The following is a 15,043-nucleotide window of genomic DNA, read 5'->3' as shown; positions in this document are numbered from 1 at the left end:
CTTGTAAGGACTCTGAAACTGTATATCAGTGACTTTTCAAAGCTTCTCCAAAGCATTGCAAAGAAGCTACTGTTGTGCCAAAGCACATTTAAAAGACGCATTAGTCACACCTTTGGACTGTCTGTAACTGCTGACTTAACTTTGATCAGGAACTGAACCAGCTTCACATCTGTACCTTCTTTACATAAACAGTAACACAAACAGAGCCAAGTTCTTACACGCATGCTGCATAGTAAGTCAAAAAACACATGCATGGAGCTCAAGATGTTGCACTCCTCTTTACATTTTCCAACAATAAATATGATCAAAGGCAACACTAATGACAAGACAACAACCTAATTGTTTCCAGAAATCACAGACACAGTAACGTAATTCTCAACACTGAAATTTAAATTCCCAACCAATTTTAAACCTGTCAATCATCATCTGACACGAAGGACATCACATAAACTTCGTAATGGCATGGATAGAGGGAAGAATTATTGCTCAAGCATAACACCGGATGGCATTACCAAATACAGCAACGCCCATGCAATAGGTCCCCATCACTCTATATAAAAGGAGCAGCAGACCATCACCACCATGCACATCCACCCAGCAAAGGTAAGCTTCAAATGGACATCTATATTATAGTACTTCCAGGCATCACAGCAAAATAAGCCAATATTGTGTATTAAATTAAAATATTTTATCAAATGAAAAACCTATCAAAAATACCTGTATACTTTTTTTTAAAGTATAAAAGAGTTTATCTTTGCTCTTTTTTCCCCCAGAAGTTCACACTGAAGCCTGCAACAAACCTCCCTGCTCACCTGGTGTGCTCTAAAGGTAAATTAGATTCACTAGCTGTCCTAGAATAAAATAAGTAATAACACATATGTACTATATATGTACTACTGTTGTGAGTATCACAATTTTTTGGTAATTATTAAAGATGTGGCATAATAATAGCTACCTGTATTTAACCATTCTTAATGGCAGAGCATTAATTTGAAATAGTAGAATTTACTATTCAGAGTACCCATCTGTCTACTTCTGGATTTTTAAATGAATGACTATTGTCTTGTTTCTTCACTTGCAGTAAAGGGTCATCATGAGTGCGGACCCGGAAATGGAGTGTTTTGGTGCGGCGGCCATTTACCTCCGCAAGCCAGAAAGAGAGCGAATTGAGGCTCAAAACACTCCCTTTGATGCTAAAACAGCCTATTTTGTTTCTGAGCCCAATGAAATGTACCTTAAAGGGAAACTGGTGAAGAGAGAGGGCGGCAAAGCCACCGTGGATACTCTGTGTGGAAAAGTGAGTAAGCAACAATAGGATGAACTGCTTCACATTACTTTACAATTGTTTGATCTAGTATCTGGACAGCTGTGACATACAACCCTGACATGGTGATGTAAAATGAAGTTCAAAATCAAATCTAAATGAAAGTTAAAAACAGAAATACTTACAGTTAGGGTCCACTTTAGACCTTACCATAGTGGGGTTATAGTTAGTAGTAGCAACGGTAGTATAGTTTTATTTAGTCTCTAGGCAGATGTGACATATGACAATGCTGACATGGTGACTTAAAAGTCCAAAACCTAAAATCAAATTTAAATTAAAAATAAATATGCATACAGTGGCTCCAAAGAACACAGTGGAAATCACTAAAAAAAATTTTATCTACACCTAGAAGATATGAGAAAGTTTGAGGATGCACTACTGCACTATTTCTAATTTGTTGGCATTGTCTTGCAACCATAGTTTCTTTGCTTCAAATATAACTGTACTTCCAACAGAACATTTCTTATTAAGCAGCATTGTGATAGTGGGAAGCCTGGCATCTGAATTAAGTAAAAGTGATATTGTTATTCTGAACAAAGAGCAGCTTTCCAAGCATCAAAGACAGCTAGTGAGCAGGACATGGCACTCTAAAATGCTCTGCAAAAAGCAAATCAGGCAGACCAAAAGTCACCACACCATCAGAAGATCAATACATCAAGCTCTGTCCACTTAGAAATAGAAAAACAATTTCATTACAAAGACAGAATTTGCTACATGAAGAACACAACATTCCACAGAAATCACAAAACCACTTCTCAAGAGTTGAACAAGGCTAAAAGCTTGATGTGGGCTATGGTACACAAGCACAGTGGATGGCTAGGAAGGTCTTACTCACTGATGACTCCAGATTTGACATTTGTGTCAATAAGAGAAATGTGTATGTAAGGAGATGAACAGGAGAGAGAATGATCTCACAATGTAAAACCGATAGTGAAACATGCTGGTGGGAATATTCAAGTCTGGGGATGCTTTGCTACTCTGGAGTTGGATGACTGCATTGGATTGACAACACCCTGACCACAGGAGAAGTATCACTCTATCCTTCAGAGACATTCACCCTCTGGCTTGCATCACTGCAGAGAAAGATTCCTACTGTGGCAGGATAACGACCCTCAACACAATGTGCCGCATTGCAAGAACTCCTTGAAGACCAAAGAAGACTGGAGTCACTTGATCTCAACCCCAATGACACTGATGGAGACATTTGAAGAGTGAGAAAGTCAAGCATATATGGCATCATAAGAAGCTCCTTAAAACATCAGTCAATCATTCTGACACAACATGGGTTATCAGGTTTTGCACCACCTTGTGGAGCCAATGCAGCTCGTGTGCTTGCTGTCATGAAAACAAAAAGGGGGACATTGTTTGACATTCAACTTTGTATACCCAAGCTGATAACATGAAACTAAAAACATTTTGGATTAAATTTAAAACAAATGTAAAATTACATTTTTTTTCAGACTTCTTGACCATGTTGTTTACTCAATATTTCAAAACTGGTTTGCAAAAGAAAAAATATTAATTTGAGACAAGCATCTAAGAATCTTTTAAAATGAAACACATTGAGCAACATCTGAATGGCTTTTTCTGTGTATTTGACAGTCCATCACAGTCAAAGAAGATGAAGTCTTCCCCATGAACCCTCCAAAGTTCGATAAGATTGAGGACATGGCCATGATGACCCACCTCAGTGAGCCTGCTGTGCTGTATAACCTCAAAGAGCGTTATGCAGCATGGATGATCTACGTGAGTTTGACCTGAACATCACATCAGTGCATAAAAGAGGATGATGACTGCAGAAAACTGAGAGTGTTGAACGATGTTCTCTGTCTCCACAGACCTACTCAGGGCTGTTCTGCGTCACTGTGAACCCCTACAAGTGGCTCCCAGTGTATGATGCAGGGGTGGTTGCGGGATACAGGGGCAAAAAGAGGATTGAGGCTCCACCCCACATCTTCTCCATCTCTGATAACGCCTATCAGTTCATGCTCCAAGGTATCAATCATTGTGAAGGCTGTTATGTATTCAGAAATACGGCTGTGAAATTTCAGAACTCCTGACAAAGATCTATCATTTCAATGTCTTACAGATAGAGAAAACCAGTCCATCCTGATTACGTAAGTATGAACAAATTTTACATGTTTAGGTATTTCCAAAAATAGTAACAACTGTGATTTTTAAACGATATTTCTGAATGCACCCCCCAACCCAGCGGAGAATCTGGTGCAGGAAAGACTGTTAACACCAAACGTGTCATCCAGTACTTTGCGACAATCGCAGTGGCTGGAGGAAAAAAAGCTGAGCCAGTTCCTGGAAAAATGCAGGTAAATGATGTTGCACAATATTAACGTGAAATTGAAAATTAAACAAAGTATTGTTAGATTGACAAGACTTAATCCTGTCTCTAGGGGTCGCTGGAAGATCAAATCATTGCAGCAAACCCACTGCTGGAAGCTTATGGTAATGCCAAGACTGTAAGGAATGACAACTCTTCGCGTTTTGTAAGTTATTTTGATGATTTCTCAGTAATTTGAAATCATTAACCATTTTGTGGTGACAATCATTCACTGTAAAACACTTTTAATTTTGATATAAATCTGCTTCTGGAAAGGGAAAATTTATCAGAATTCACTTTGGGACAACTGGAAAGTTGGCTTCAGCTGATATTGAAACATGTAAGTATTTTTTAAAATCATCATGCATTTCTTCAGCTGCACTCCTTTACTTATTTACAACGTAAATCCAAACAGATCTGCTGGAGAAGTCTCGAGTGACATTCCAGCTGTCTGCTGAGAGGAGTTACCACATCTTCTATCAGCTCACGACAGGCCACAAACCTGAGCTAATAGGTATGAGATTACTTAATTATTCAAGGATGTTTTCAATTTGGTGTATATTCTAGTATAGTAAAATGTTTTTTTTTTCTTTCATCAGAGGCTCTTCTCATCACCACCAACCCTTATGACTATCACATGATCAGTCAGGGTGAAATCACTGTCAAGAGTATCAATGACATTGAAGAATTCATTGCTACTGATGTAAGAAAATGACCAAATACACAGCATTATAAAAATATGTGTGTGTTAATTTATAGGGCTTTATCAAAATGATGAATTTCATTTTCTGAATGTATGCAGACTGCTATTGACATCCTGGGCTTCACTGCAGAGGAGAAGGTCAGCATGTACAAGTTGACTGGAGCTGTGATGCATCATGGAAATATGAAGTTCAAGCAGAAACAGAGGGAGGAGCAGGCTGAGCCTGATGGCACTGAGGGTACACTTAACTTTTATGTGCACATTTGAAAACTTCCTCTGCAACAGATTCCTTCCTTTCTCTACAGAATCTGAACTGCCTTACTCAATTTTCTTTCTTTTTTTTCAGTTGCGGATAAAATCTCATACCTCATGGGTCTAAACTCAGCTGACTTGCTGAAAGCACTGTGCTACCCGAGAGTGAAAGTCGGAAATGAGTTTGTGACAAAGGGTCAGACTGTCCCACAGGTGAAATACTCTTATACTGTCCTGTGGTGCTCCAAAACCTCCTAATTAACCCCTGAAAGTTTGAATCATTTTTATTAAGTGATATGACAACATCCATCTGTGTATTCAGGTCAACAATGCCGTCATGGCTCTCTGCAAGTCTGTCTATGAGAAAATGTTCCTGTGGATGGTCGTCAGAATCAATGAGATGCTGGATACCAAACAGCCCAGACAATTCTTCATCGGTGTGCTCGACATTGCTGGCTTTGAGATCTTTGATGTAAGTTTGGGGATACAGTTAAATTTTGTTTGTTTGTTTTTACGTAAAAAGAAATGGCCAAAAACCATTTTAATCATATTAAGCAAGTCATATGGGTTTGATACAAATATATACTAAATTGCATTCCACTTTTCTCTTGTTAATATTCAGTTCAACAGCTTGGAACAGCTGTGCATCAACTTCACCAATGAAAAACTGCAACAGTTTTTCAACCATCACATGTTTGTCCTGGAGCAAGAAGAGTACAAGAAAGAGGGAATTGAATGGGAGTTCATTGACTTTGGCATGGACTTGGCTGCCTGCATTGAGCTTATTGAGAAGGTGAGCAGCGTGCTGTTCTGTTTACTGACAAGCATAGAAACAATCTGATGACTTGAAAGTTTGGTTTAAAATAATCATTTCATCATGACAGCCAATGGGCATCTTCTCCATCCTTGAAGAGGAGTGCATGTTCCCCAAGGCAACAGACATGACCTTCAAGAACAAACTCTACGACCAGCATATTGGAAAAAGTGCTCCCTTCCAGAAACCAAAACCGGCCAAAGGCAAAGCTGAGGCCCATTTCTCCCTGGTGCACTATGCCGGCACTGTTGACTACAATGTTCTTGGCTGGTTGGACAAGAACAAGGACCCCCTGAATGACTCTGTGGTGCAGCTTTACCAGAAGTCTTCAACGAAGCTGTTGGCTCATCTGTATGCATCACATGCCTCAGCAGAAGGTAATGATTATCCACATTATTAGATATGAAAAATTCTAATTCTCTACTTACCTTGAATTGAATAATTACCCTGCCATTCTCCCACCAACAGCTGAGGGTGGCGGTGGAGGCAAGAAAGGTGGCAAGAAGAAGGGTGGCTCCTTCCAGACGGTGTCTGCTCTGTTCAGGGTAAGGTGTGAAAAAATAACCTAAGTGCTTCAGGCTGCATTTTGCTTATTTACTGACGATTTAATTCTTTAGGAGAATTTGGGCAAGCTGATGACCAATTTGAGGAGCACACATCCGCATTTTGTGCGCTGCTTGATTCCCAATGAATCAAAGACACCAGGTACCTGAAAAATCCTAGAATGACAGAAAAATGTCATAGTAATGTGCTTTGACTGCTGTGTTTATCATCGTATCATAACTTCTAACATGTGAGTTTATTTAACACTGTATCATAGGTCTCATGGAGAACTTCCTGGTCATCCACCAACTGAGGTGTAATGGTGTGTTGGAGGGCATCAGGATCTGCAGGAAAGGTTTCCCAAGCAGAATCCTCTATGGTGACTTCAAGCAGAGGTAAGTATGAATAAACCGCATTTTTCACAATTTTGTGATTATTTTTTTCTCAACAATCAATATATCTCCTATCAGATACAAAGTATTGAATGCCAGTGTCATCCCTGAGGGACAATTCATCGACAACAAAAAGGCCTCAGAGAAACTCTTGGGCTCTATTAATGTTGATCATACTCAGTACAAATTCGGACACACAAAGGTAACTTAATATGCAAATTGTGGTGGGTGTCTTTAAAACTGCTGCTAAATTGTGATACTGCCAGTGAGCTATACCATTTTATATATAACGCCACTATTTTTCAGGTGTTCTTCAAAGCTGGTCTGCTGGGTACCTTGGAGGAGATGAGAGATGAAAAACTTGCCATCCTGGTCACAATGACTCAGGCTCTCTGTAGGGGTTTCCTCATGAGGAGAGAGTTTGTCAAGATGATGGAGCGCAGGTACTGAAATGTGGATGACTACCTGAATGTAATTTGTAACTCAACTGTGTGTTTTGGGGTTCAACCTATACTTTTGTTGCAGCTTTCAATATCTAAAAAAATCGGTTTCCTTCAAAATCTGTTATCCCCAGGGAGGCAATTTATTCTATCCAGTACAACATCCGTTCATTCATGAATGTCAAAACCTGGCCATGGATGAAGCTGTACTTCAAGATTAAACCTCTGCTGAAGAGTGCAGAGACTGAGAAGGAGATGGCCCAAATGAAAGAAGACTTTGAAAAGACTAAAGAGGAACTAACAAAGGCTCTGGCTAAGAAGAAGGAGCTGGAGGAGAAGATGGTCTCTCTCCTACAGGAGAAGAATGACTTGCAGCTACAAATTCAGTCTGTAAGTTAAACTGAAAGGGGAAATTGCTTTTTCAGACACTTGGTTTGTTACAGTTGACTTCATAATTTTCATTTTATGTTACTGCATATCTTACATGGAACTAGGGACTTTTTTTTTACTATAGTGATCAGGTGTTTAAAAATACAAAATTATCTATTCATTTAAATGTGTTTGTAAATGCAGGAAGGTGAAAACCTCGCCGATGCAGAGGAAAGGTGTGAGGGGCTCATTAAAGCTAAAATCCAGCTCGAGGCTAAACTCAAAGAGACAGCTGAGAGACTGGAGGATGAGGAGGAAATCAACGCTGAGCTGACTGCAAAGAAGAGGAAGCTGGAGGACGAGTGCTCTGAGTTAAAGAAAGACATCGATGACTTGGAGCTCACCCTGGCCAAAGTGGAAAAGGAGAAACATGCCACTGAGAACAAGGTTGGTAAATCAATCACAAGGCCTTAAAGTCCACTCTGAGCAGAATACCAACTCCCCTTTTATAATATTGCAAACATAGGTCAAAAACTTGGTTGAGGAAATGACTTCTCAAGATGAGACCATTGCCAAACTGACCAAAGAGAAGAAAGCCCTCCAAGAGGCTCATCAGCAGACCCTCGATGACCTGCAAGCAGAGGAAGACAAAGTCAACACTCTGACGAAGGCCAAGACCAAGCTGGAGCAGCAAGTGGATGACGTGAGCAATAATGACACAAAGTGATTTAAGTCTCCTTGGCAATGAAAAACAAACATTTAACGGCTCATTTCATTTGAAACAGCTAGAAGGTTCATTGGAGCAAGAAAAGAAGCTCCGTATGGACCTTGAACGAGCCAAAAGAAAGCTTGAAGGTGATCTTAAACTGGCCCAGGAAACAGTCATGGATCTGGAGAATGACAAGCAGCAGTCTGAAGAGAAAATAAAGAAGTGAGTAAATTATGCAAATAATCAATTTAAATATTGTATTTATGCCTGACCTAACTGTATTTGTCTAGCAGACAGTAACAATAACATTCTGCTTTCATGCAAAGTTAAAAAATAAAAAATTATCAACAATAAACCATGAATAAGCTCAGAATAAGTAAAATTCATACTTTGGTGTTGCCTATTTCAAGACAAAGAAATTAATAATTCTGGATGTAATGTTTTCTTTAACTCTTTTTTCCACATAGGAAGGACTTTGAAACAAGCCAGCTTCTTAGCAAAATTGAGGATGAGCAATCACTTTGTGCTCAGCTTCAGAAAAAGATCAAAGAACTTCAAGTAAGTTATTTATCTTAATATTAATAACAGTAGTCCACTAAATCTGGATTATTTAAATGTGCTTAATCAATGTATGACAAATATATCAAATTGTGGCTGTGTTTGTCTGTTTCTTTGCTCTAGGCTCGTATTGAGGAGCTGGAGGAGGAGATCGAGGCTGAGCGAGCTGCTCGGGCTAAGGTGGAGAAGCAGAGGTCTGATCTCTCCAGGGAACTTGAGGAGATCAGTGAGAGGCTGGAAGAAGCTGGAGGAGCAACTGCTGTTCAGATCGAAATGAACAAGAAGCGCGAGTCCGAGTTTCAGAAGCTGCGTCGTGATCTCGAAGAGTCCACCCTGCAGCATGAAGCCACCGCTGCAACTCTCCGCAAGAAGCAGGCTGACACTGTTGCAGAGCTGGGAGAACAGATTGATAACCTCCAGAGAGTCAAACAGAAACTGGAGAAAGAGAAAAGTGAATACAAAATGGAGATTGATGACCTCAGCAGCAACATGGAGGGTATTGCTAAGGCCAAGGTACTACAGAGTAAAAAGATTCCCAGGCAACTGAGTCAACTTAAGCTACTCTGCTGCCTTTATTTTGGCTATTATTGAGTTAAATTATGCTGTATTATTAGAGATCAACATAGCTTTTGTTAATTTCAGGCAAATCTGGAGAAAATGTGTCGCTCTCTTGAGGATCAAGTGAGTGAGCTGAAGACCAAAAATGATGAACATGTGCGACAGCTGAATGACATTGGAGTACAAAAGGCAAGACTGCAAACAGAGAATGGTGAGAATGGTGATTTCATATTTTGGACACCTGATGAAATGTCCATATTTACGTTTGGATTCTCAGTGTATGTCTCACCTTAGGTGAATTTAGTCGCCAACTCGAGGAGAAAGAAGCCCTGGTCTCTCAGTTGACCAGGAGCAAGCAGGCTTACACTCAGCAGACTGAAGAGCTCAAGAGGCATATTGAAGAGGAAGTTAAAGTAAGTGCACAATAAAACAGTCACAGAACTGCAGGGTTGCATGGTTAAAACAATTTAAAGCTTCAAATTAGACAAATTTTAGTTAATAAAAAGACCTTCATTTTTTTGTAAGGCCAAGAACGCCCTGGCTCATGCTGTTCAATCAGCTCGTCATGACTGCGACCTGCTCAGAGAGCAGTTTGAGGAGGAGCAGGAGGCCAAAGCTGAGCTGCAGCGTTCCATGTCCAAGGCTAACAGCGAGGTGGCTCAGTGGAGATCCAAATATGAGACTGATGCTATTCAGCGCACTGAGGAGCTGGAGGAGGCAAAGTAAGTTTTCAGTTTTAACTTAGCATGAACGCTACCAATGACAAATTCAGGAACTGAAAACACTGTCTGGTTCAGAGATGTAGAGTGGGATTAAGTCTAATATTGTTTGATTGTCTGGCATTAATTGTGTAACTCCTGATAATCTGTTTTTGCAGGAAAAAGCTTGCCCAGCGTCTTCAGGATGCAGAGGAATCCATCGAGGCTGTGAATGCAAAATGTGCCTCTCTGGAAAAGACTAAACAGAGACTGCAGGGTGAAGTGGAGGACCTGATGATCGATGTGGAGAGAGCTAACGCTCTGGCTGCTAACCTTGACAAGAAGCAAAGAAACTTTGACAAGGTATAGTCTTTATCTTTGCATTTTGCTTTTCAGTAAAGGCCATGCAATTAGGAGTGATTAAAACAAAACAAACTGGTTCTCTTTATGTTTTAAGGTTCTTGCAGAGTGGAAGCAGAAGTATGAGGAAAGTCAGGCTGAGCTGGAGGGAGCACAGAAAGAAGCTCGTTCTCTCAGCACTGAGATGTTTAAGCTGAAAAATTCATATGAAGAAGCTCTGGACCAACTGGAGACCTTGAAGAGAGAGAACAAAAATCTGCAACGTAAGACAAAATTTTATACATTCAGTCAACTAACAGGAAAAAAAGGATTGTGGTCTAACTTTGCAAAATTGTACATACTTAACTACAGATTTTTCTTTGTACACTCAGAGTTTTCCAAAGCTTTGTTGTATGTTTTGTATGAAATGACAACTTGAGAATAGTGTGCCCTCCAGTGGACCAACAGACTTATTGTGCATGGTCTTAAATTTTGAACTAACAAATGTAACAAATACAATTATCTGTGTTACAGTTGTAAGTGTACTGTATATTCTAAATATCTAAATCTGCATCTAAATGTCCTCCAAACAAAATATGTATTTCATCTCAAACATAAATCTCAAAAAATTTATACTTTGGTACAGAGGAAATCTCAGATCTAACTGAGCAGATCGGCGAGACTGGAAAAACTATTCATGAGCTGGAGAAATCGAAAAAGACTGTCGAGACAGAGAAGTCCGAAATCCAGACTTCACTTGAGGAGGCAGAGGTACTGTCTGTCAAAATACCTCTGATCAAACACAGCTGAATTTGATTTTGCTGGAGCTACACAAAATGTTTTTATTTTGTGTCAAGGCTACCCTGGAGCATGAGGAATCCAAGATTCTGCGCATTCAGCTTGAACTCACCCAAGTCAAGAGCGAAATTGACAGAAAACTTGCAGAGAAGGATGAGGAGATAGAGCAGATCAAGAGGAACAGCCAGAGAGTGATTGATTCCATGCAAAGCACTCTGGATGCTGAAGTCAGGAGCAGAAATGATGCCCTGAGAATCAAGAAGAAGATGGAGGGAGACCTCAATGAGATGGAGATTCAGCTGAGCCATGCCAACCGCCAGGCAGCTGAAGCCCAGAAACAGCTGAGAAATGTGCAGGGACAGCTTAAGGTGTGGTAGCTTGTTCAATAAAATTGCAGCTAAAAGTGACTTTATTTAGACTACATTGCAAACATGTTTTATTATTCATTTAGGATGCCCAGCTGCACCTGGATGAGGCTATCAGAAGTCAGGATGAAATGAAGGAACAGGTTGCAATGGTGGAGCGCAGGAACAACCTGATGCTGGCTGAGATCGAAGAGCTGAGAGCTGCCCTGGAGCAGACTGAGAGAGGCCGTAAGATCGCTGAGCAGGAGCTGGTGGATGCCAGCGAGCGCGTGGGACTGCTGCACTCTCAGGTAAATGAGGATTCAAAAAAGGGCATGTGAAATACCTGATAATTGAAAATTACAGTGCGTATTCCAAACTATTATTTGTGCAGAACACCAGTCTAATAAATACAAAGAAAAAGTTGGAGGCTGACCTGATTCAGATCCAAGGTGAGGTGGAAGATTCTGTCCAGGAAGCAAGAAACGCTGAAGAAAAAGCCAAGAAGGCCATCACTGATGTGAGTCATCCTGATGCATGTCTTTGCAGTAGACATTTCTCCACCAAATAAAGCATTCTGATAGCTGAATCAATACAAATTCTTTAAATTTGCAGGCTGCCATGATGGCAGAAGAGCTGAAGAAGGAGCAGGACACCAGTGCTCACTTGGAGAGGATGAAGAAGAACCTGGAGGTGACGGTGAAGGACCTGCAGCACCGCCTTGATGAAGCTGAAAATCTGGCCATGAAGGGCGGCAAGAAGCAGCTCCAGAAACTGGAGGCTAGGGTATGTCATGAGGACCACACAAGTTAAAATTACTGAAAAGTAGGCCAACATCTGTATTTAAAAATCACTTCCTTCGTCCTCCATCAAGGTTCGTGAATTGGAGGCTGAAGTTGAAGCAGAACAGAGGCGTGGTGCTGAAGCCATCAAAGGAGTGCGAAAATATGAGAGAAGAGTGAAGGAGCTCACTTACCAGGTCAAATGCTACTTATACTCATACATAAACTATCGTATAGTATGTAATAATGAATACATCACATATATGCAAGTATTAAATCTATAATACAATCCTGTCATTCGTGATTTACATCAGACTGAGGAGGACAAGAAGAATATTGCGAGACTCCAAGATCTGGTGGACAAACTGCAGCTGAAAGTGAAATCCTACAAGCGACAGGCTGAGGAGGCGGTGAGTACATCTAATTCTCATTGTGACTCTAAGTTTTAGAATGTCATTCAGTGTGCAGGTCTTAAATCTACTGTGGCTTACCATGCAGGAGGAGCAGGCCAACAGTCACCTGTCCAGGTACAGGAAGGTGCAGCATGAAATGGAAGAGGCTCAGGAGCGTGCCGACATCGCTGAGTCCCAAGTCAACAAGCTGAGGGCAAAGAGTCGAGAAATTGGCAGGGTAACAGAAGAGATATCTGATATGAGTCAAATTTGTAGAAATGCTACTTAATAAAACTTGACTATTCGGTCAGATCTTTTACATGCCATGTATCTGCCATTTCAGACAAAGGAAGCGGAGGAGTAACGAAGACATGAAGATTATACAGTACCAAGAAGTCATACAATATGAGTATCTTGCTACTTGTTCACTTTAGCATGTTAAGCATGCTATCATAACTCAAAGACAATAAAAAGTAGATAACTTGTTGCATATTCTGTGTCCACATCTTGCTTTCTGAGTGACTGAAAATACAGATTAAATCTTTCAAGCCTTCAAGGGATTCTGATTTATATGAGGTACACAAGTAAGTTCTAAAATCAAATAAAACTGGGATTTCTTGGCTTTTGGCTGTCATTTCCGACCATCTCATAAATAAAATGCCTATTAAGTTGAATAAATAACCTCTAATTGGCAAAACATGTTTTAAAAAATGAAATTTCTACTTTTAGTCTTAATTCTTATCATTTCAGCACTAGTGATTTTCCTTTGGTGCTGGCTTCAATCTAGTTAGGGGTGCCAGAAATTCCTCTATGCAAGAAAAACCCTGTTTAATCAAGAAGGCAACATGGCATAGTGTTCTACAGACAATAACACATATAATCAATTAGACCTATAGTTCTTCTAGGTCCAAGTTAGTTCAGATTTAGCACAGATTCGGATTTGCCACAAGTCAACTTTACTCCAATAACAGGACTTAAAAGAAAAAAACACTCAACTTTCCTTCTTTAAATTTAATTAACCGACACACTTTTATATATTGTTTTAAAAAAGACTCAACATTTAAAATGATTTGTTTCATTTTCCTTTAATTTAAACCAAGAATATGTTTAGTTTGTCTGTCTCGTACACCACTACTGTCTATAAATACAGTCCAGAACAAATGATCGTTATCCCACAGTACTGCATCAGTTTCCTGCCAATATTTCTAACTACCTGCCTTCAAATGGCGGTTCTTCACATTGGCAGCTAAAGACCTTCTTTACAAAGTCAGGCATACAGTGTTATAGAGTTATCTATGAGATGTCCTGGAATCAGCTAATTTATTGATGCTAATTTGTCGATATTTAAATCTGCTTTTTGGGGTGATTTATGGAGCTCCATAAACAGCTAGCTTAGCTTAACGCTAACGGTGAATTAGAAGAAATATGTGTAACTTCACACAACGCTGGACCTGTCTCTACAAATAGTTGCGTTGTTAAACCTAAAAACAAAACGAAAGACGTCGTTTGAAAACGTACCTTCCACTCTGAAGACATTTGGATGTGGTGTCACAGCTTAGCTTCTGTCTTCACTCAAAACAAAACTATTCATTACTACGACTTTTAGCAGTTTCCCTGAACGAAACAAAGATGGCTGCCAGAAGTGACAGCAACACACTATTTAAAAAAGCATATAAATAAAATGTTTTTTTCTCATTGTGTCTTTTAATTTCGTGTCTTTTAATTATTAATATTCGTTTTAGGAAAATCCAAAATGTAAAAAAAAAAATTAAAAAAAAAGCATTTGGTAGTTAAATGAAAACTAGGCTTTTCTAATAACTTATGACTATGACTATTATTTGTCTTTTTTTAAATAAAACAACATAATATTTCTGCAAAGTAATGGCATTTCATTAAAAATGTTTGATGCAAAATAAATGACTGCATAAATGAAGTGACTCACTTATTTCACCACAGGTGCAGGCTATTTTTGGCTAGAAGTGTTAGTGAAATGGAGATCACATAAATACAGTAAATGTGTCTTAAGTGAATATAGACACGTATATCTGTAAGATACCATCACTGGTGAATCAGGAGTAATGGCTACAAGTACAACATGAGGACAAAACAACACTCCACGCAACTCTGAGAAAAGGCTATTAAAAAGCATAAGTTTCCATGTCACTGAATATTGAATGCAGTTAAATGAACTCCATTTCTTAATCAATCAATAAGAAAGGAAGGGAATAGGCACACGTGTAAATTTTCGGTTAAAAAATGAGTGACCATGCAGGAAAGAGACTAGTGGGGGAGACCACCAAGACACCTATGACTTTCCACTTATGGCTGAAGGTGTCTTTATACTTTACACACATTCACTGCAGATGATGATCTCCATTTACTAAATGTGTGACTTCAAGCACCAACAAGCTGCACTTATGTTGAAGCCAGTGAATCACTTTTAATGGATATTAGAGGCTAAAAACTTATGGAATCACTTATTTTACATGTCAAAGTTTTAATTAACAAACATTACTTTGTAAAAATCTGCTTTCACTTTGACATGAAAGATTTTTTTGGGAAATTCTTATTTTTAAAAAAGTAAAATGACATTAACCATGATCCATGGTTGAAAAGCAGTATGGATAAAAGGGTGAATACTTTTTGGTACTATAAGCCTGGTAACATTGTGGAGCAGAGCTTACCAAGTACAT

At 39.4% G+C, this 15,043-nt stretch overlaps 1 pseudogene; it reads left to right on the top strand.

Annotated features, from left to right (window-relative positions):
• Positions 1–1,093: 1,093 nt before the first annotated feature.
• LOC110963711 (myosin heavy chain, fast skeletal muscle-like) lies at positions 1,094–12,840 on the top strand (annotated as a pseudogene).
• The last annotated feature ends 2,203 nt before the right edge of the window (positions 12,841–15,043 follow it).

This window comes from Acanthochromis polyacanthus, chromosome 5 (assembly GCF_021347895.1).
Source record: "Acanthochromis polyacanthus isolate Apoly-LR-REF ecotype Palm Island chromosome 5, KAUST_Apoly_ChrSc, whole genome shotgun sequence".
Classification (NCBI taxonomy): Eukaryota; Metazoa; Chordata; class Actinopteri; family Pomacentridae; genus Acanthochromis; species Acanthochromis polyacanthus.
The sequence above is the reverse complement of the archived record's forward strand: the minus strand, read 5'-3'. Positions and strand labels throughout refer to the sequence as shown.